Source organism: Falco rusticolus, chromosome 6 (assembly GCF_015220075.1).
Source record: "Falco rusticolus isolate bFalRus1 chromosome 6, bFalRus1.pri, whole genome shotgun sequence".
NCBI classification, from domain to species: domain Eukaryota; kingdom Metazoa; phylum Chordata; class Aves; order Falconiformes; family Falconidae; genus Falco; species Falco rusticolus.
This window is the reverse complement of record NC_051192.1, coordinates 19,123,828-19,145,314: the sequence shown is the minus strand read 5'-3', so window position 1 is coordinate 19,145,314 and position 21,487 is coordinate 19,123,828. Positions and strand designations below refer to the sequence as shown.

The window sequence follows — 21,487 nt, the reverse complement described above, 5'->3', positions numbered from 1 at the left end:
CAGTTCTCCCTGGCCTGCTCTGGTCTTTCCTATAGAAACTATTTCTGATGTCTGTCCTTAGATCTTTCCCAGTTACCATAATTTTTGCCTAGTTTCCTTCACCCTCAGACTCTTCACCTGAGCCTTTCGAGTGATGCTGATATCGTCTGTCCAAACCCGTTTGTAAACCAACTCTCCTCCATGGTTCTCCCTTCTTCCCTGCAGCCTCTAGTTCAAGGTACAACAAGGAAAGGAAATGCTGGAGAAACTGGAAGGAGGCAAGCACACCGAGGAAACTCAGGATGTCAGAATCATACAAATGAAAAAAAGTTACCAAGCACAATGGGACAGGACAGCGCAGGAGTCTCTTACTGAGAATTCAGACAACGCTTTGCATGCACAACATTTTACACAAACTACAACTCTCAGAAATGAAGACTGAACATTGAGTGCTTTTACCTTCCTTACTGGTATACACAAAAGCAAGACTGTCTCAAGTACCAAGCAGGTTTTTAAGGCAAAAACACAAAGCCCGTCACTGTATCACGGTCATTTTGATCCAATTACAATACGTTTTAGTTTAAAGTATTACAGTACTTTAAAGATTAAATAGCACCACAATTTCACAGATAAAGTTACTGTTCTAAAAAGTTCTTGGTTAGAGAATGCATGGCCCTGACAACTGTGTGAACTTTTCCACTCAGGAGACCCAAAGTGAATTTAGCAGGCTTACTAGCATACTTCAGCATTTTCAGGATCAGAGCTTAAATGGTATCTCCCAAATACATGTGGGGGGAAAAAAGTGAAGGAAAAAAGGAATCTGTTCCTAAGAAAACCAGGAAGCTATTGATCCTAAGTAGCTTTATGCTTTTGACTTCAGACTAAGAGGGAAGGAATGAAAAGCAAATACTCTACATTTTAGTAAAAGAATTTTATCTAAGTCCATGTATTTATAATCTATGCACTTATCACTAATTGGTAAATAAAACAAAACATGCAATAGGGAAAGACAAAACTTTCAGATGACAAAACTCACATCATACTGAAGGCATTTATTTGTTCAAGATGGAACCAAAAAGACAAATTTCATAAATATTAAATTATTATGCTGAGTCCTAGAAAACTCTAGCTGGACAAACCAACAACCCTCCCCCCCACACACACACCTCAAATCCCTGTACGTGGCAAAACACCATTTTTCTCATTTTGAAAAATTAGACAGTTTAGCTCCTTTCAGTAGAGCAAACAGTCCAGACCTAAGGAATAGGAAAAGTTAATATCCCAAAAAGAGAGCAAAAGAAACTAATACGGCTACATACAGATATTTCCTGCCTCAAGAGCTCAGAAATTCATTCCCTAACACACTCAGAAAACTAGACTTGCCATAAACTGATGCCCAGATTTATTTCCCAACTTTTTTTTTTAAACTCCTCACAATTTATTTTTAACTACTGCACAGAAGTTGCATCTGTTGAGAATGCTCATTTTGCAAACTGAGCTCCTGTTCTAGCAATTGCAGGGTGACTTTCCTGTCCTGCCTTCAGCAGAGTTCAAACCATTTCCTATTTTTCTATGCACTAATCCCAATTCGAGCATTTACAGACTGCGGCACTGCCGTTCGCTCAAGACCCACTGCCTTGTCAGTAAAAGGACATACTGCTGCCATCTTTAACGGCTCACATGAGCTTGAAAGAAGGATTTAAAGAAGGATTTAGTACAAGTAGACGCTCTATGTTTAACTTGCATTTAAAGCCTTTAAAAGTTAAAGGAGTACTATGAATGATGCCAGGGCAAGCATTATCTATAAAGATAAACAAGCTCAAAATAGCCAGCAGAGAGCCCTGTTACACAGCGAGCATCCTGCCGTGAATGCATCTCCTTCAACAGAAGCAATTTAAGCAGTTCCTTTCCAACAATCTTCAGAGATTCATCCCAAAAACTTACCAGCAGGTACAACAACAAAAAAACCAAACCAAATCTTATCATTTGAACAGCTGAAGGACTTCACAGAGACGTTATCTTAAGAGAAGAGGAGCTCACTCTTAAGCATGTTGCTTGTGGTCACTCTTCTGAGTCCAGACACGCAGGCCATGAATATAAACTTTCAGTTATAGGGTCCTTCTCCCCAGGGAAAAATCCCTAGACCAGACTCAAAGCTGGACAATACCCCGAGCATGAGTCCCTAGCAGGGGATGTTTCCCCTCTGCAGCTTCAGGACAGCATCACTTCTTTCCTTGCCCCTGGCCCCAAGTACCACTGAAAGATCACAGATGAGTGCCTAAATGTGGGATGTGAGGCCCCAGAGCAAAACACAGTAGTGCTGGGCTCTGTGTACATGAGGTCCCCCGCCAGCAACACACCCTGTCAACCCTGCATTCAGCTACACGGTATTTGACAGGGCTGGGACCACCGTTACGCATGCCCTTGATTTCACAAACACAGCTGCAATACTTACAAGCAAAGGTGCATCTGCATCACTGCAGAGTCATGCAGATAAAAATAAAATCTTTAAAATTACTTTCCAAATTAAAATAATTTACATTAGGAAAATTACTAAGATGCACATTTTGCAAAAATTTTCCAAGGGAAAAAGAGTATCAAGCCAGTGAACTAGTGGAAGTCACTTGGTAAGCACTGGGAACTAGTGTCTGACTAAGTGCCAGCCCATCTTTCAAGCCATATCCTTGTCCGCAAGTACAAAAGAACAAACGTTTTCTTTTTACTTTGTTTATTTAGCTCAGTTCAATGACTACTGCTTTCAAAGTTGAGAAATCAGCCGGGAATTCAGAAAGCAGGAAAAACAGTTTCTTGCTTTTAAATGAGGAATAAAAAATATGGTAAATTGATGAGCTCCACCAGCTCTATGTTTTTGAAGGGAAGGACAAGGTAACCAGAAATTAAGTGAAAATTGCCTTATCCAGACAAGACTCACTGTATTTAATAAACGTATTTTAAAAGAAAAGCTGTATTTTGACATGAAGTGTAACACAGCCTCAATGTCAAGTAAAACTGCCCTTTCAACTGAATTCCAGCTTCCATCCCAATGTAGCTTGACATGATTTTAAGTGGGAATCAGCTGGGAAATATGCAGAAAATTAACCATTTTCTAATCCAGCATGTAATAAATGCATAGGAAGTAAGATAATTGTTTAAGTAACTTCTTGACACCTGCTAGAAAACTATGAACTTCTCAGCAGAACCTAAGAAATAAATGCACAAACCAAAACTAAAGATCAATTATTCAAACCAAAGTTTCCTGCCTGCTATTTAAACAACTTTGATCTAAATCGATCTACATGCTGCAGTGTTAACTTTGATGATCAACACACTGGTACAAGTACCCAGCCTCTGAAGCCATAGGTATGTTAATACAACCTCAATGTGATGCATATGATGGAGGTGAGATAACTTCTGGTACTTATCTTTTACCTGCCTGGGAGGCAGTCCTCTTTCTGCCCTGAACAGCTAAGGGAAGGGAAGCAAAGGAAATTCTGGGAGAAGCCAATAGGACGACCAGAGGTATTCAGGTGGTTTAGCCAGCGCCTGTTCTGGGTGAATTAGTAAGTGCAGAGACAGCTTCCTTAGGCTCCTCTTCCAGGTAATGGAGACAGAAGTCCTCCACAGACAGTTTGGAACAGGAGCGTAGTTGCAGATCCTGTGCGTTGCTCCCTGGAGAAATTTCTCTCTGCCTCATAAAAGGCCAAAGCTAGTCTAGCTTTGTTTACAGACTTTACACAAGCTAGCTAGAAAGCACTGCACTCACTGCACTTCTATGAGCCGGAGCAACACTCAAGTACAAGGTCCTGCCTGCACTTGAAGGCAGGAGTGCTGCCTGGATTTCAAGTTTCTGAACCAAACTGGCTGTTCAGCTTGTCAATATTTACACCTAGAGGCATGGGTACAACCGCAATTTCTACAGTAAAAGACACTGACTGCCCCATCCAGTGAAACAATACTGTACCACTGGGTAAGCCCAAGCTTTTCTTTGGTCAGTTTTCTAGGCTTGATGGGAAGAAAAAGCGGCGTTGGACTGACAATCACATTTCTATGGTACAAATGGGGCAAGAAACTTGAACGCGAAATTCAAGCGAACAACTACACCAATCCTTTAGGAAGAAACACACAAATTAAAAACAAACCTCCTTTTCTTCCATCTTCTAAAACTGCAAATTGGAAGGGGCTAGAGCTATCATCAGGTTGTATCACACAGCATATAAAGGAAATGCTCAAACAGTAAGTTGTTCATAAACTACTAAACTGTGCTTTAAGCCGGTGAAGTTGGTCACTCCCATGCCAGGAAGCTGCAAAAGCAATGTCAAAACTTTTAGGGAAAAAAAACCACCTCACTGTCATGAAGTAGAAAAGGTTTTAGTTACTAGTAATTTAGTTATTCCAAATGAGGAATAACACGATGGTATTTCCTATCAGATCTATACAAGACACCCAGATAAATTGCAAGTACTACCAAGGTGATAAAACACCTTGAGTGCCAAAGCTATTCAACAACCACACAGGCAAACAGAAAGTAGAACAAGTTGAGCTGCCTGGCCAAATAGCTGTTTCAGAGTTTTATTTTAAAACAAAGCACCAGCTACGTGCAGCCTTTCTGTCCGTACCTTGTTAAATATGAAGTAGCAGATCCTACAGTCTTATACAGGTAAACATTGCAGCATCACACTGCAAGAGCCACCTTCGCTGGGACACAATGCAGTCAGCAGGGTTTGAACAAAGCCATCCCACTGGTACCACCGGGGCTGGAGCAGCTGGGGAGCACTGCAGCAAAGCACAACATTTGCTATGCAAATCCACAGGTATGCATGGTATTTTCAGGGATGTTCTCCAATGGCCTTGTCTACGCAAATTGGAAGGATTAAACCAGACCTCTGAGCAATTTAAATAAATCTGTACAACCTGAGTGTCACTGTGAGCGCCTTACACCGTTTCATCTTAAATTGGTTCCTTATCAGCTTAAACTTGCCTCTCCACATGCAGGAACTCTTAAGCACAGCAAGGCTACACCCATGAATTGACCTCAGACTACTACCATGCGTGTAACAATGTGATTTATACCTGGTTGTAATTTTACCCATTGTAAATTATATACATAAACAAACATAAATTATACCTACATACAAATGCATTTGTGTGTATATAAATATATGAAAACAAGCCACTACTTGTGCTCCAAATCTAAAAGCTTCTCCCAGCCATTCAATAAACCTTACAACCAGAGCCAGACACACTTTATGTTTTTATAAAGTCTGCAACTAAACCCTAAAATAAATAATAAAAAAAGGTCATAATCCATCATCCTGACATCAAATCAGCAGACTGGGATTTCAGTGTATCACAGTGATGGATATAGACTTGTTTTAAGCATGGTTTAGTCTGCATTATACCAGCACATTTATAGTTGCCTTTAAGACAACAATCTTCCTTTCCAAGATGTTTCAAATAAGATCAACACTCTTATTTTCCCTTAACTGCCTGGATCCGAGTCCACTATTGAGGAAAAAGAAAAAAATGTGGGAAATTCCTCAAAAATCATAACTAGGGAAGCAACAGGACTGTGGGTGCTAAAAAACACAATTTCTTTTTTTTTCCTTATTTTCTCCTGCTTGCCAGGTGATCTAATAACCACTCTTTGATGGATCAGGAGCTAAACCTCTCTCAGGAACAAAATGCTTCCTAATAAACCCCCAGCCACCATACAACCTCTCCATCCAGTGCTTATCACCTGTGCCCTTGCACTTTGCCAGTTTCAGGCTGCTGGAGCAGTATTATAGTGCGCTCCGCTGCCTATGACTACAAAGGACCCCGTCCAGTCCCCCCAGGATACTTGATTGCATTACTCCCCAACTTCCATCTGCTCAGATCAATGTCTACCTGCTCCCCTTGATCCACACCTGCCCATCTCTCTCTGGTTTTGATGGGGTGAGATTTAAAAAAAAAAAAAAAAAAAAAAGTCCAACTTTTTTGAAACAACTCTATGGGCCATCCTGCATCCCACTAACACTAAGAGATATGGAAGCGGTAGTCATAAAATCACTGACCTTTTTGGCAAAACATTTTCTTCATTAAAAATACTGACAAAAACCCTGCATCTCTTCAGCTTATGCTTGGCAGATAATGCCAGCAAACACTGACAGCAGTGGAGAATATGCCCGTAAGTAGAGTACAGAATGTTTAATTTTGCTGCAATTATTTCAGAGTCCCCCTTCTAATACCTTATAGACCACCAAGAGTCAGCAAGTCACTGGCACCGATATGGAAACTTCCTGTTTGATACAGATGTAAAGATCTCAGGTTTTAATCTGTTTTGTAAATGGTGCTTCATAAGCACAACTGGTAATCAATTTGGAAAAGAGGAGAAAATGTAAAAGAATAAATTATCATCTCTATCCGTTTCCCTCGCTCCCCCTGCCCTCACCATAGTTTTATAACCCTTCTTTGAGCCTGCTTATGCAAGCAGCCAAACGAGAAGAGCAGAGGAGGTGAAAACCCCCAGCAGAAAGGTGACAGGATGAGTGGCTGCTGGTGGGAAACAGGTCTATGAACATGGATGGTGTCAGGAAGAGCCCCCATCTTTCAGGTGGCTCGTGTTTCAGTTTTGCTGCAAGGAAAAAAACCCTGACAATTCCTTGTGTGTTGCAAGGGTGCAGGAAGGCATAGGAGTATACACTCTTCAAATGAAACAAAAAAACCACCAAAACACCCAATAACCATCTAAATAATTATAGCAACCCTAGGTCTGAACGTACCCCTCATGTGATACTACTACCCTATATTCCTCGGTATTTATAAATAGGAGTGAGTTTACCATCTACACAGGCTAGGAAGTCCCTATCATTCACACTGACTTCTCTTTCGCTCAGGGTAGAAGCTCATACATATGAGTACAAACTCAACGGTATGAGTTTGTAAATACAGATGTGTATAAACAGAGTAAAAGATAAGCAATCATGCAATATGAGGCCATAATTCAACCGAGCAAGAAAGCATGAAAGTAACCCCAGGTAATGTAACTGTTTCTACATATTCACACAAATAATCTTAGCCTGTGTCCTGACACTAATATAAGAACACAGTCCTACGGAGCTTGAAATCTTCCCCTGGAGAAACAACTTTGCAAGAGCAGAATGGAAGAAAACACGCTGTATAGGAAAGAATGCTTGTAGCTTTGCTAGCTATTTAAACCAAGCTGATTAATCTTTAAGATCTAGCAGCTTTTCAGATTTTTGCCTTCCCTCCCTCTCCTCATTTCACCAGTCTTTTTATCAGTGCTTTAAAGTAACAGCACACCAAGAGCTAAGTTATACCCAGGACTGCATACACAAATCCCATCATGTGCAAAAGCAACAACTCACGTAAGAGCTCAGAAATTACCAGCTAGCTGGAGACACAAGACAGGTCAGATGCAGAATACAAACAGCAGAGCTGGCACGTACCAATCTCAAAAGAGATGCCTAAATACAAGCAACCACAGCCCTCCAAAAACTATGCGATCATAGGTTTTTCAGTTGTCTTCTCAAACTGGAACCATCAGGGTTCACATCTGGCAAGCTTTTTGCTGCAAAGGTAGCATCTTAGGTCCTGGTAAAATTTGAGACTGTTAGATAACATGTAGATCCCAAAGCTGACACATTAAAAAAAACACCCTAACAATCTGATAAAAGATGCCAATATTGACAGCTTACTTTTGTATGCAGCAAGGTGGGAATGGAGGACAAGAAGATATTCAGGGAAGAAATATGAATGAACAGAAGGCATTTATCAGAAGCCTGTTACCTGGAGCGAGGGACACCTTGTTCTGAGCAACAAACAAATGCACAAAAGACAGGCCATCCCCTTCCTGGAAACTGCTTGCAGTCTAAAGCCCCAATTGTGAGACCATCATCCATCACATAAGGTTAAGCACCCAATATGTTTTCTGGTCTAGGCCTTAAGAAGTGAAAGGTAGTCCAAGGTAGTCCTTCAGCACACCACTGGGGAAATGCAGGTTTTGTGGAACAAAAAAAAAAAAACAAAAAAAAAAGTGACAAAACCTCAATATGAAGCACAGTACAGGAGATTTCAACTAGGAAACAGTTAAGTACAGCACCTCAGAAGAGGCCTTCCTTTTGGTAAGAAGTTACTTGGGAGATAAGGAAAGATGACAGAGAATCAGAGCACCATTAATCACTGGCATATATCCCTGTTTTTCCACACCTCAGGTCTAACTGCACAATAGAAAGGCTGTTTGCCTTTGCTAGAACAAGAATTTCTGCATAAAGTGTATGGATGCAATGCATATGTTGCATAAAACCCAAGTTTACATAATAAAGAGAATATATATTTGCTTTGATCTCAAGTTGCCCCATAAATTTTTAATAACAGCTGTAAAACAGAAATCTTTGGATAGAAATCAGCAGCAGCAATGAAATTTAAGCATGGTACTCATTTCAGGTTAAGGAAACCCCATTCCTATTAGAACTGTTACTAACTTCTTGCAAGGAGAAATGCAAATGTCATTCACAGCCATTTATTCGCAAATTATTCTCTTCAGCCTAATGCTTTGCCTTGCTTTCTCCAAAACAGAGGGACTAAGGGACCATTCAGTCTGTTGTGTCATCTTTGTTCTTATTAGTGGAGACAATGCTAAGTTCAGGTATTAAGGCCTTCTCATTTTACATTTCACTGGAAGGGTGTTTCAGTATGTTTTTTCTTCCTCTACAGAGGAACTGTTAACATGAAAAGTACTAAAAAAACCAAACAACTTTTCTACTATGCATTACAGTTTCTTGCTCAAGTGCAAAGGGACAAAGAAACCAAAATCTTTTTATACACATGCATTAAAATAAAAGCAGGAAACAGATTAACATATGGAAAAAAATATTAACCTTTGTGCTTTCAGTGATGCAAGTCATGGGAATTTAGCTTGCAGCACTGTTTCCAGCTCCTTCCCCCCATCCCCCACCCCCACCCCCAGCTTAAGAACTACCACTGTTGTACATACAACATTTGAAACAGTATGTTCACACAGGTTCTATTAATAAACCCCAAACATTTCAGGTAAACTAGGAGGCAGTCAGGCTCCAAAAAGCTGCAGCTATCAAATACGTATCTAGAAAAAAAATATTAAATAAATGTGAACTTTCTTGTTGAAGACTTACAAAGATCACTGTAGCCAAGAAAAGTCTCACACAGTGGCATTTTACAGGAAGGCATTTTTTGGAAAATAGTATTAAGAGAGAAATCCAACAGTATTAGGGGGCAGAAAAGAGAACAGATGATTGCAGTGCAGTATGATGAGCATGAGAAAGAGCAAGCGAATGGGATATAAAACTGCATACACTGGAGACAGCTTTACAAGTTCGAGAAATGACAGCCAAATAGCAATCATACCACACCAAAAAGGTACTGACAAGTCAGAAAAAAAAATAATTCATTTTCTAACTGACAGCAGACTTAGTCCTTACGCACGAACAGTACACACAGTTGGAGTTAAACAGTAACTGATAGGCCTATAGATGTTTGTAGATGACCCAAAATAGAGAGAAATCATTTGTTGTCCTCATTCTGCGATGCTCATGCTACTCTGGACGCAGACAGATGTATTTTTCTGGATACAGGTATGTCAGTAGAAAGCCAACCTGTGTGCTGTGCTGTGCCCTGCCTCTCCTGCCATCACCTCCTTGCCAGGAATAAGCACCTGCAGAGTCCTGCCGGCACAGAACTTTGTGTGCGCACTCCTCAAATCACTTTGAACAAAACTATTTGGGCTAGATCAAGCATGAAGTTACATACAGGTGCATGTTATCCCAACCAATTTCATCTGAACCACATCAGTTATTAAATAAGCAGCCCTGTCAACAGATCTGTGAGGATGGTAACTTCAGAGGAAAGGGGTAATTGTTTACTATCCACAGAATTTAAAGGCATGAACAAATAATTATTTTAAGTGGCAATAGCCTTTAAGAGGCAATAGAACAGGACTGAACAGGGACAAGCAAAAAAAAAAAAGGAATAAATAAACCAAACCAGACCAAAAAAAAGGTGACTTAATATGCAAATTAAGGGCATTTGCTCACTAGGAATTGAACTAAAAAAAGTACCTCCCTTCACAAAGGCTACCTAGCCTCCAGGTATGTGACATTACACAGGTGGAAAACATTGCAATGGACACAGCTGTGGATGGCAGTGTGTCTAGACAAATGGGCCATTAAAGATTTAACATGCCTAGACCTCTCTTTTAACTGGAAAAGATGGGATACAAAAGATACACCGAATGCCTCAAGCACACATTGAGGATATTTGCAAGTATATACTGGGGATGTTTGCCTCATTCTTACAGGCTTTCCTTGGCATCCAGGACTGCTAGTTATCTAGCCTTGTGCCAGAGATAAGGCAAACTTTTGATCTGACTACAGCCATTCGTTTATTAAACCTGAATTTAACTGAACTTAAGCTTCTGTATTATGTTTTGCAACTCTTAAGTATATCTTATTTCACAGCTGCCTATATTCAGAGGTACAAATTAGCATAGCTCTGCCTTTACTGCAGATCAGAGCATAGCTTCAAGCAACACCTTCACAACATACACCCTTATTTTTAGAAGTACTCTCTGTGTGCAACACTGCTGCTCCATAGAAAAAGAGCAGCAAAGCAGGAACCTCACCGAATTCACAATTTCAAAGTTTACCATGTAAAACACCAATTAAATAACTGGCTTCTAAACCCTCCCTTGTGCCAGCCTGACAGTAGTCTGTCTTAAGTACGTCTTTAAGAACTATTGTAAAAGGTTTTAAAAGGTCCACCTTTCAAAAATAAGGCGAGAAGAACAGAGGACAGGATGAAAAACACAAGGATGTATCTATATGGAAACTATTAATTTCATTTCCCCATTTGCACATGCCACAAAACTGAGGAGGTCAGACTGCACCTCCGAAACTTGTCAGGTCTAACCCCCCTGCAGCATATGCAATTTTCCAGTGCAACTTGCTCTAAAAATAAATGTGCAGGCACATGATGATTCACCTGGATTTAGGTTGGTGCTGGGGTAACAACTGGACTACAAAGACAAGTTCCCCTATAAAAACAAGCTGTTTCAGAGCTGCAAGGTAGGGATGTCCGTGCTTTTTGGCACGGTAGCTTCAGAAACCTGAGAGAACTTTGCTAAATCTCTTTTTGTTAGGTGGCTGACTAAGGCCAGAGCTGAAAAGTTACTTAAAATAGGTTTTAAACTAAGTCTGTGATTGGGAACTATGACTGCAAATGGCATAGTAACAGATGCAAAAGAAAGGCTGTCAACAGGAGCAGGAAAAACAGGCAAGAGAGACTCAAGATGCAGTAGGCAAGCAGGCACGTTACTTGCCATTTCTCTGGTTTCTGAGAACACCAGTCACCGTCCACGACTCTCCTTAGCAGCTGCAAGTGCGCAAAGCTCATACCCAGCACATCCAAATTAATGCAGGAGAGTTTAGGAGGTCTGCCCAAGCAATGTCTCTGCACAATTATACCTCAGAAGTCATAACCTCTCCCTTTAATATTTAAGAAAAAAGAAATCACATTTGCAGCCAAAATGTAGTGATAATACTGCAATGGCAGTACGGCCCTGAGCCTGCAGTCTTTTCTCAGAAGTAATTCTCATTAGAAGAAAACTGAAGGATCATCCTCTTTATCCAGCTATTTGCAGGACATTTAACACATACTGTTCACTACAAGGCCAGCGCTGTAGACATTTCCAGGAGCAGGCAAGGAGAATAAAAGTGTTTCAATCCCAACACTGTACAGTTTTTATCTGTAAGAGATGGAAAGCATAAAGCAAGAGTTTGGAAGCAGCACCCAGGAGGACACCAGAATAAAATTTCTACCATGATGGGAGGAAAGGCTGCATGTACTAAATCGGTTCATCAAGTAATTGGAAGAAGGGCCTATGTCTCCTTTGGAAGGTTGACAGTAAGTCCGTCAAAAGCAAAAACAACGCAGGATTAATTATTCTTAAGTATGAAAGAACCTTGAACTCAGTGATCTACTGTTAATTAAAAAAAGAAAATACCCTCAATACAGTTCCAGTTCAGTTCTTGTGAAAGCCAACAGAGAGCACTCCCACTGCCTCAAACGTTTTCTCTTGTTTTAAGGACTCAAATTTTAAAGACATTGAAATTTAATGAAATTGCAGGTATTAAGTACTACTTCTATTCCATATTCAAATATCTGAGCCCACACAAGAGAGTCTCCATTAACTCATTCTGTTCCAACAGCTCTGGAAATCACTGAAAAGTGACTAGCAAACTAACTTCATTAGCATAAAGGAACTCCTTGAAGGCAGCTTTGGAAGGGTTTAAAGAGGTGAAGTTTTCTTTTCGTTTTAGCTGGTCATCCGCCAGGTAAGAAGCAGAATGCAGATCTGACATGCAAGAAGTAGAACAGACAAGGTCTGTGACAGTCACTGTTTGCCTTCTCCCTTTTTATGAACATGTCAACACTGAAAACTAAATGTGCTCAGATTAATTTCTGCTCCCATGTAGCTAATGCATTTTGTGAGGGAGTGAAGAAAACTAAGGCTTCTCCAGCCCACCTTTCCCACATCATTTTTGCAAAACAGGGAGTAGAAATATCTTCAAGACAAATCAGCCTCTGCAAGCATCCTGCTGCAGCTGCAGGATCCAAAGCCTCTCATGAAAAGTTCTCTCCTCACAATGCGTACAAGCCATCTATCAAGGGATCCACAAAAACCAGCATGCTGGACAAGGAGCCATATGAAGTAGAGACACAAAGAAGGAAAAGGATTTTAATCCACCCTTTTATCGAAGTGAGGTGCCTCCGTGTGGGCTTAAGGGAGGCAGCCCCACTGGACCACAATTTTAAGACTTGTAATATCCCAACTGGAACAAGGTGCCTACAGCCTTTACTGGGCAGCAACAAGTCCTTTAAACAAAAAAGACAAGCAGACAAGAAAGCCATGGCAGCTTCATGGACACTGTCTTACTTTTCCGTGCCAGCTCACTAATCTAACACCTCTAAATTATGAGGGACATTTAAATAACTTGCAGCTTGGACCCGCCTCATAGACATCTAACACCTCGGAGTGCCCTAGAGCACCCAGCAAGTCACTGGATACCCCGTGGTTAGGAAAGCTTTTTTCCCCTCGAAGTTTTCAGACTATACTGTTTTGTTGGGTTTTTTTTTTTTAAAAAAAAAAAAAAGACTGGAGGGAGCTTCACACTCTAGCATGACAAAGGCCTGAACAGTGTACCTGCATTTCAGTTTGCACCCTGGGTTATTAGCCAGAGAGTTTATAAAACAACTTTAAACATGCCAGCTTTTATGTATTACAGTTTATTAAGCTGGAATGATACATCACATGTGCTGGACGCATAAAAGAGTTACAGAAACATGGTTTGCATTTTAAAATGGTTTAGTGAAAACAAATGAATTATCTTTATTAAGTGAATTGAACCTTGCTGTGTCCTCCACTGAAAGATTTCAGTATTAGAGAATCTCTTTCTTCATTGTTCTTTTTTTCTACCTTATGTTAGGTGAGGAAAACAAGCATTTCCGCATTTACAGCTCCCAAATGGTCTCTCAGTTTTGAATTAAACAGTCTTATCTGAACTATAGAATATACAGAATTGAAGAAAATACGCACATGCAGAAGAGGCTACTTCTGTCAAAAGCTGGTTTACTGTTTCATCAGATTCTGGTTCCATGTGCTCAGCCAAGAGTGACTACCATCACTTCACTGGTTTGACTTGAGATATTGGCAGTAAAAATACATTGTTTAGGTTCTGTTTAAGTACAGGAAGTGTAGGCATTATGTCAGGTGGCTTAGGCTTAAAAAAATGGTATTTGGGTATTTTAACCTATTTAAATAAAACAATTTTTTTAACAAAAACCAATTTTTTAATCCAGGTTATAAACTCAAAGTTTATAAATGAGAGAGTAATTGTGAAGAGAGGGTGGAGATGCTTCACTGCTGGTTTTATTAGCTAACTTAGCCAAGAGTCAGCTTTATTCTTACCAAAGATACAGATGCATCCATTTGCTAATAAATGGATGTGTTTTCCACAAAGTAGACTTGGCTTCCAGGCTCCAGATGAGTAGTGAGGCCCTCTAGCATCCTGAAGGGTAGGAGTACAGGAATTTTAACACCTTCTTGGTGCAGTATTTAAACTGATCACCAGTGTAAACAAATATAATTGAAATGGACTGTCCTGATGGGCAGTAAACTCTTTGGAAGTAGAGAGTATCTTGTCTGCACACTTGCTTACGGCTTAACAAATTGGGGCCCCAGCTCCAGTAACCTCTCAAACTGCAACCATGTCACTCTAATATTCATTTTAAGTATTTTATCAACAACTTAAGCACAAACATAACCCACCTAAGCAATCAAATACAAAGAGCCAAAAAAGAACTGGATCCTAGTTTTCCAGTTGTACAAGCCTCAGAAGGGGGGAGGAGATAATACCTAAGCAAGTAAGACAATCCAACAATCCAAAACCAAGGTTTTCTGGAGGAAGGGGAGGTTGGAAGGAGAAAGAGAGATGATCTTTCCATAGCACTGCAATGCCACAGGAAAGCACCACGTTTAATGTAATCAAGCTCTACATTGCAGCCATATGGAAACAATTTCAGTCAATAAGCAACTCCTGCAAGAAGACAGCAGAGGAACAGAAAAATCAGATACCGATTTAGCTAGAGGCAGGAAAGCCGCTAGCTGAGCTCAGAGGCTTGCATTATAAGAAATATTTATGTCCAACAAAACAGCACACATTTTTGAGTTTCTGTTACTTGCCTTACAGACTTCCACAGTGCCACACCTCAGACTGCAAGCAGTAAAAATGGCATACCTTCTTTTACAATGTCTTTCCCAGCCTCTGAGATCCTGTGTCTCAGCCCCCTTCCAAATCTTTCCTCAAAGCCCACTGCTATGGCTGGTTTCCCACCGATAGCCAGAAAGGAAGCAGACATCTCAAACTTCAGATACTCACCCGACCTCTTTGCCTTTTATCTGCCTGGAATCAGCAGGTTTCAAATCGGGGGCTTTCTCAAGGAGCAAGTCCTTTCAAACACCTACCTTGGGGGAAAAAAACCCAAATAAACCAACAAAAATCCCACACAACACACTTCACTTACTACTAACAATGGTATTTAAAGGAGGTTTGGTTTCAAGATCTCATTGTCCAGTATCCTAAAAAGCAACAGCAAAAATACTGCTGCTCCTACAGAAAGAGACATTCCTGTGCACTACTGATTACAGCTGCAACATGGAGGGAGTAAAAACTATCAGTTTGGGACAGGAAAAGGGAAATTCAGGGGAACAGCCAGCAAGTGAAAGCAGCTGCATTTTTAACAAAAAGCAAGAAGGCACACTGCTATGAATAAAACAGAATTTACTTGAGTGTGACAGAAGAGTGACACCAGTATTATGCGAATAATGCCCATGAAATGAACTGAAGGATAATTCACAAGTGATTTCAGAAGCAGCCACTTGTAAAGGTTGGAAAGGTCTTCACTTCCATGATGCCATGCAATCTGCCAGCAGATGCACCACGGCCACCCCAAAAGCATTGCGAATTTATACTCGCAGACAAAAGGTCTTGGAAAGTTCCTCTTACTAACCAAAGTATAAGATTCAAGATATTTAAAAAAACCAAACACACACAATAAAATAATAGTAATAAAATTTTAAACCAGTAATTTTCTAGTGGAAGGGCGAGCCACCAAGACCACTGCGAACAGTTTTCTGTTAAACTGGGGCAACATGGTTTTCTCACATGAAACACCTTCTAACTCACCAGTAATAAAAGATTATTTTCAACAAATCCATTAGCAGGGAAAACATTTCACATCAGCCTTAAAAAAAAATGCACCGAAAAGGGCTTTTTGCAGTCTTGTAGGGTGGAAACTTTTTTTTGTTTTTCAATGAGGGAATCTAGAAAACGAAGGCAAAACGCCATGCCAATGGATGTTCATATTATGCTAATGCTGAAAAAGGGGAGGGAGCAAATCTGGAGAGCTGTAAGGTGGTCAGATGGGTGTCAATCCAGGCAAACCAACAGGGAAAACAAAATATGGATATATTTTCCCAGCAAAGAATTAGAGAACAGGGACACTGGTAGTGCCAGTCAGCATGTTTTAATGACAAACGTCTTGATAAAGGACTAACTTTATTCTCAAAGATTACAAATGTAGTCAAACAGAAGAAAGTACGTGCACAGAGCATACTTTGGTTCTAGTGGAAATCCACATTAGCTGCCCCTTATCTGAGAGCTGTCAGTTAGCCAGTTCTTAATCTGCTTCCTGGGATTGCATCATGCTAATTTTTTTGTCACTAAATTTAAGGTCTGATGCAGTTCAACATTTTTATCACTGCAGATAAAAATCTGTGACTGACACCAGGACTACAGGAACAGTACATTATTTTGAGGAAGGGACTGCAAAAGAACAAAGTCTGAACACCTACCTTAACTTAGCTCAGGAAAGCAAAACACATCTGAATACAAAACCAAATTTATAATCTAAGAAATGCAGATGGTAACTACTAAATTGGCAGACTTTACTAGAAAGAATCTTAGTGCTGGGAGCAGCAAGGCTCATGAACAGGATTTCCCTATGCCAAAGGGCTAACGTGAACCTCTTAAATGGCTGCATAGCAAGCAGGGCCACTGCACCTCTGCATTCAGAACGGATCAGACACAGGCTGGAACATTCACCATTTTTGGTTTCCACAATGTTAAAAATAAACGGAGACCATGAAGAATCACCGGATGATCTGAGTGCTAGAGAAAATGCCTCAGAGTGAGACTTAAAAGCTCAACTCTGTTTCCTTATCAATCGAGTAACTTGATTACAGAGTGTAAGTACCTCCATGGCAAGAAACTACTGGGTACTAAAGGGCTCTAATCTTGTCAGGAAAGTCTTAACAAGAACCAGCGGCAGAACTTAGACAAATTCAAATTAGAAATCAGCCACTTATTTTTAACAGTGAGATGGCACAAACAAGTGATGAGTCTGAAATTACCAATGACAGACACTCAAGGCTGGAAAGCTTTCAAATTGTTTTTAGCCAAACATCAGTTACTGGTCTCAGTTTCAGAGTAAATGATTAAAATTTAAAGGCTTGTGATACAAAGCATATAAAACATATCAGAGAAGGCAACTTAATTGTCTGTTCTCACCTTAAATTTTATGAATCTCCCAATATGTTAACATCATTCTACTTCTACAGACCAGGAAATTAAAGAGGGAGGAGTAAGTTTCAAGTTCAGTTAAGTTCCCTCTTTTCAGACTGCTGTACTTGCCACTAAACAGCACCGCTCCATCAAACAGATGGAGCCCCCATGAAACACAAACAGTCAGAGAATGACCGACTACGATGTCTGGTAACCATGCATAATACAACTTAGTTGAGAAAACTGTGATCAGCTACTTACCTCTCCCATCTGCAGCATGAAAAATCAGTATTAGCTTAAATAACTAGCTCTTATTCTGTGTAAATACACTTGTAACATTCATGTTTATACTACCGAGAGCAGCAGCATGCACTATCATCCAGCCAAGAATCTCCAAATGCTTTCACATTTGTGAAGTATCTCAACAGCCCTGAAAGGATTATTTTCCTATTATACACTGGAACACAGGCAAGTCAAGAAGTCATAAAATAAGACCTCTGGCACAGCCTAGAAACAAGAGCCTAGCCCTATCTCATTGCCAGGAAGAACTTTCCTTTTCAACATTTGAGCACTACTTACATGTCAGAGCTGCTGCATACCCAGCTGCTCAAACTCCCAAACCCTGCCAGTTAAATCACAAAGAGATTTCTAGTGAAAGCTGACATTGTAATCAGAGAATCTGATCATGGCAGAGAAACTGTCCAAAATAAAGGTCAGAATAAATATCCAAGTAGAAACAGCACTTGTATTTCATGAACTAACTAAATGCTTTCTGCTTCCATTAGTATTACAGTACTACTGGAAGAACAAAAACCAGATTCAGTGCTTGCTTCAGAGCTCATAAGAAATGGGCAACTCAAAATGCAGGAAATGACTATATGCTACACTTCCCAATTGATAGGGCATAGGCTTATCAGAAGAATAAAACTGGCTGTTCACAAGGCTCACTAAAAGAGCAGCTTACAGTATTGTTTCAGTAGTAGCAGCAGTTGTTTTACTGCTGAACTTACAAATTCAATAGGTGGGGTATTCTTAAGGAAGTGAGAAGAAAATAAGGCTTCTTAAATATTAAGTTTGAAACGGGGAGAAAACAGATGCCGGGAATTCAGGGCAAGTGACAGTCAGCCAGGGTAGAGCCAAACATAATTAATATAGTTTGTATGCCTGGCTTGTAGATTACTTCCTTAGCTTCATGTTAAGACCTCATCTACCACCACAGCAGCAAATGGGGTTCATATAAAGTTAACGTAGCCTAAACAGACATACGTATGGAGAACAAAAGAATGCCACCTCTATGCATAAGGTAAATAATAAAATTTGTTTCCTCAGGCTGCAAGGAACTCTCTTTCACTAGATCTGGAAACAATGCTCCACCCTTGGGCAAATAGTGACTGGAAGCAGCACTTGCCAGCATACCATGGGCATATGCAAGTTAGGTCTTTGTTAAGTCATATTACAGAAGTCATTTAGGCGTACACATACATACAACCTGATGAAGGGCTATGCTCAGTAAGAAGCTTCAGGCTAGCAATTGCACTGAAAACAACATGAAATGATGAAGTAAACATTCATTGAGGAAGTCTGTAGGAGAAAGAGTTAACTGACCCTCCATACCTTCTGGTTGGCTGCACTGGAAAGATAAAGCAGAATACGCTTTGTCAGAAGCACTGCATACAGCACTTCCCAGTTTTAAGAGCAGTCTTTAACTTCAGACTCCTCATGCAGCTTTGATTAAGGACTGGGAAAAGGAAATCTGCACCCAGACGGGTAGAATAACCAGTTATAATTATTTTAATCCTTTAAAAAGCGCATCGAAACAGTAATTGTTCAACCTTTTGGTGTCTACATTAACACAGTGCTGAATCAAAACAAGTAAGAAACATGCATGTGCATTCCTGAGATAGATCTGAAGTCCAACACTGAAAAACTCCTATTAAACGAAGCAGAAGAAAAGCTATACAAGAAAAAGTGGCATTCCTTACAGTCTTGTGAAAAAGTTTACCCCATAGTGCTTTCGGCTTGATGGGGGGTGTTGTGTTCTAATGGATTTAAAAGCAACAAAATTAACTGAATAAATAAGGATGACGAGTGTCAAACCACAGAAGTCAATGGAACACAGGAAATCCTCCCATCACTGTAAAAAAAAAATCTCATTGACTTAGGTATTTTATTGAGCACATTAAATGACCAGCCAGTAAATTCCTTATATGGTTAATATATATTAATATATCACAGATGTAAAAGTGCAATAGATGGGGAATAGACACAGCTGTGTTCAATTGCCACTGAGTCAGTACGTGACCTTAAGTGAGTCACTTGGCCCTTATGCCTCAGTTTCTCTACCTGTAAAACACTGATACCTCTGGTAAGCACTTAAAAGATTTACAAATGAAGGTACAAAGTATTATTTTATCATAGAATAGTAAAGGAGAAGGACAGTGCCTCAGACATAATGAATCAAACGTGAAACATCAGAGCCGTACTCCACTAGCACGCCACACAAGTTACAGCCATAAATCGATCACTTCTGATTAGGTTAGGCTTTACGATGCAGTAATTGTCATAGCAGCAGTTTCATAACTGTGAAACGAGCACTTTGCTCAGCAGCGTATTATGCAGGAAGCCTGCGTGATCAACGAGCTTTTGGTAAACCTGACTGCAACAGCAAAGAATAGAAGCATCCAAATACAATATGCTTTTTAAGGTTATCTATCATAAAAGCTTCTCCACATGCTTTTATGGTCACAGGCTAACCCTGTATAAGCACCCGGTTGAGTGGGAGGAGAGGGGAAGGAAATCAAACAATACCACATTTAAAGAAAGACCAGATTTCATGTGAATATATCTCTTTTTAGCAGGCACAACACAAAAATAAATGTGTTTCTCACAGCTACAAGATGAAATTTTCAGTTGGCCAGCGACTACAAAGCCGATTCTCTACTTCTTGCTGTGGACCACATGACTGCCTCAATGCATAAGAACATTTTATGTGCCAACTTGCAATGAAGACCACATAGTTAATAGTTTGCAACCTCCTTTCCCCCAGAAGATCTTCAGAGTTGAGTAATAAAATTCCTCACATGATTTCAATGAGAGGGTTCACTTGTCAGAGGCTGCTTCAAGATAGTATCATGTGTCAGGGAGGTGCTGTTCAGAGGAAGCTTTCCAACCTTGTGTTTTCAAGGCTTGACTGAAAATGAAAAAATGTCAGGCTATAAAGTTTGAAACTGGGGGAAAGAAAAATAATCTCTAGATGTTATTTTCAAAATATGGAAGTTAGCCAATTAACGAGGGGAGGAAGGAAAACTGATTAAAGCCCTGACAAACCCTTGAGATCACAGGCCGATTACTAGTTCTGCCGCAGACTCCATGTAGGAACCTGGGCAAGTTAATCCCTCTACACCTTGGTTTGCCACCTGCAAAATGAAAAATAACACTTTCTTTTCATATCCTGTTATTCTTGCTTGCATTGTTCCCCAAATTAAAAGCATTTGTCAAAACACTTATCTTTAGCTTTAACACTGGAAATTGCATTCACAGCTAACATACAATCCGTTTGCATGACTGAGTGTTCAAATATGAATTCTCAGTATACCTTGCTACCCAGCCATCCTAATTTTATACATGTCAGGAGGGAGCTTTAGTCAATATCAGAACAAGAGGAATATCAGAATGCTAAAATACATTTTACTACTAATCTTACATATAAGACCAGCTTTAGGGATACGAGTTAGACCCCAAAAAATTCAAATTCTTCTCATTATCTCCAAAAATACCACTATAATCATGACATTGGTCTCACTTCATTGATAACCCGCAAGATAATATTATCATCATAGGTATAATTAACATCCAACCCCATGAGGACGTGTATGCAGAATCCAATGCCCGCTCCATCAAAATAAGTATAAAGTGAAATCGACTTCAGTGGCTTTAGAAGTGTCAAACCTGCATAAAGTTTTCAATAGGAGAAACAAAGGCACAGGTTTTTTTGCAGTAGACTCCTTAAGCTGACAGCATTCCTTCAAGTGTTTCATTTCAAATCCTAAACTTTGCAGAAGATGAAAAATATTTGCCACAGGTCCCAACACTGTGATATGTAATTCTGTAGTGTCCCTAAAAGCTCTGCACAGAAATCACTGTAAAGCCCAAGTTGCTTTCTTTTGATAAAAATGTGCTGTCACTTCATGCAAACTGGTTTTATTTTCTAATATATACAACCAGACATCTTCTGACACGCCTTTATGAAAGGGACAGTAGTGTTCTTCCCTTCTCATGTTTCAGTCTCATTAATTCTTCCAACTACCAGCCCAAACATCATACCCTAAAGACCCAAATTTCACCACTGCCCC

The 21,487-nt window shown here is 40.0% G+C and overlaps 1 protein-coding gene across 17 annotated transcripts in view; it reads right to left on the bottom strand.

Moving 5' to 3' along the window:
- Positions 1-21,487, bottom strand: part of HMBOX1 (homeobox containing 1) — a 123,194-nt gene that overhangs the window by 97,937 nt on the left and 3,770 nt on the right. For 2 of the 17 annotated variants that reach the window (XM_037390812.1, XM_037390813.1), the window contains exon 2: positions 14,952-15,033. The exons of the other annotated variants lie outside the window; for them this stretch is intronic. The gene's annotated coding sequence lies outside the window, so the exon portion shown is untranslated. The remainder of the gene's footprint in view (positions 1-14,951; positions 15,034-21,487) is intronic. 17 annotated transcript variants of the gene reach the window in all.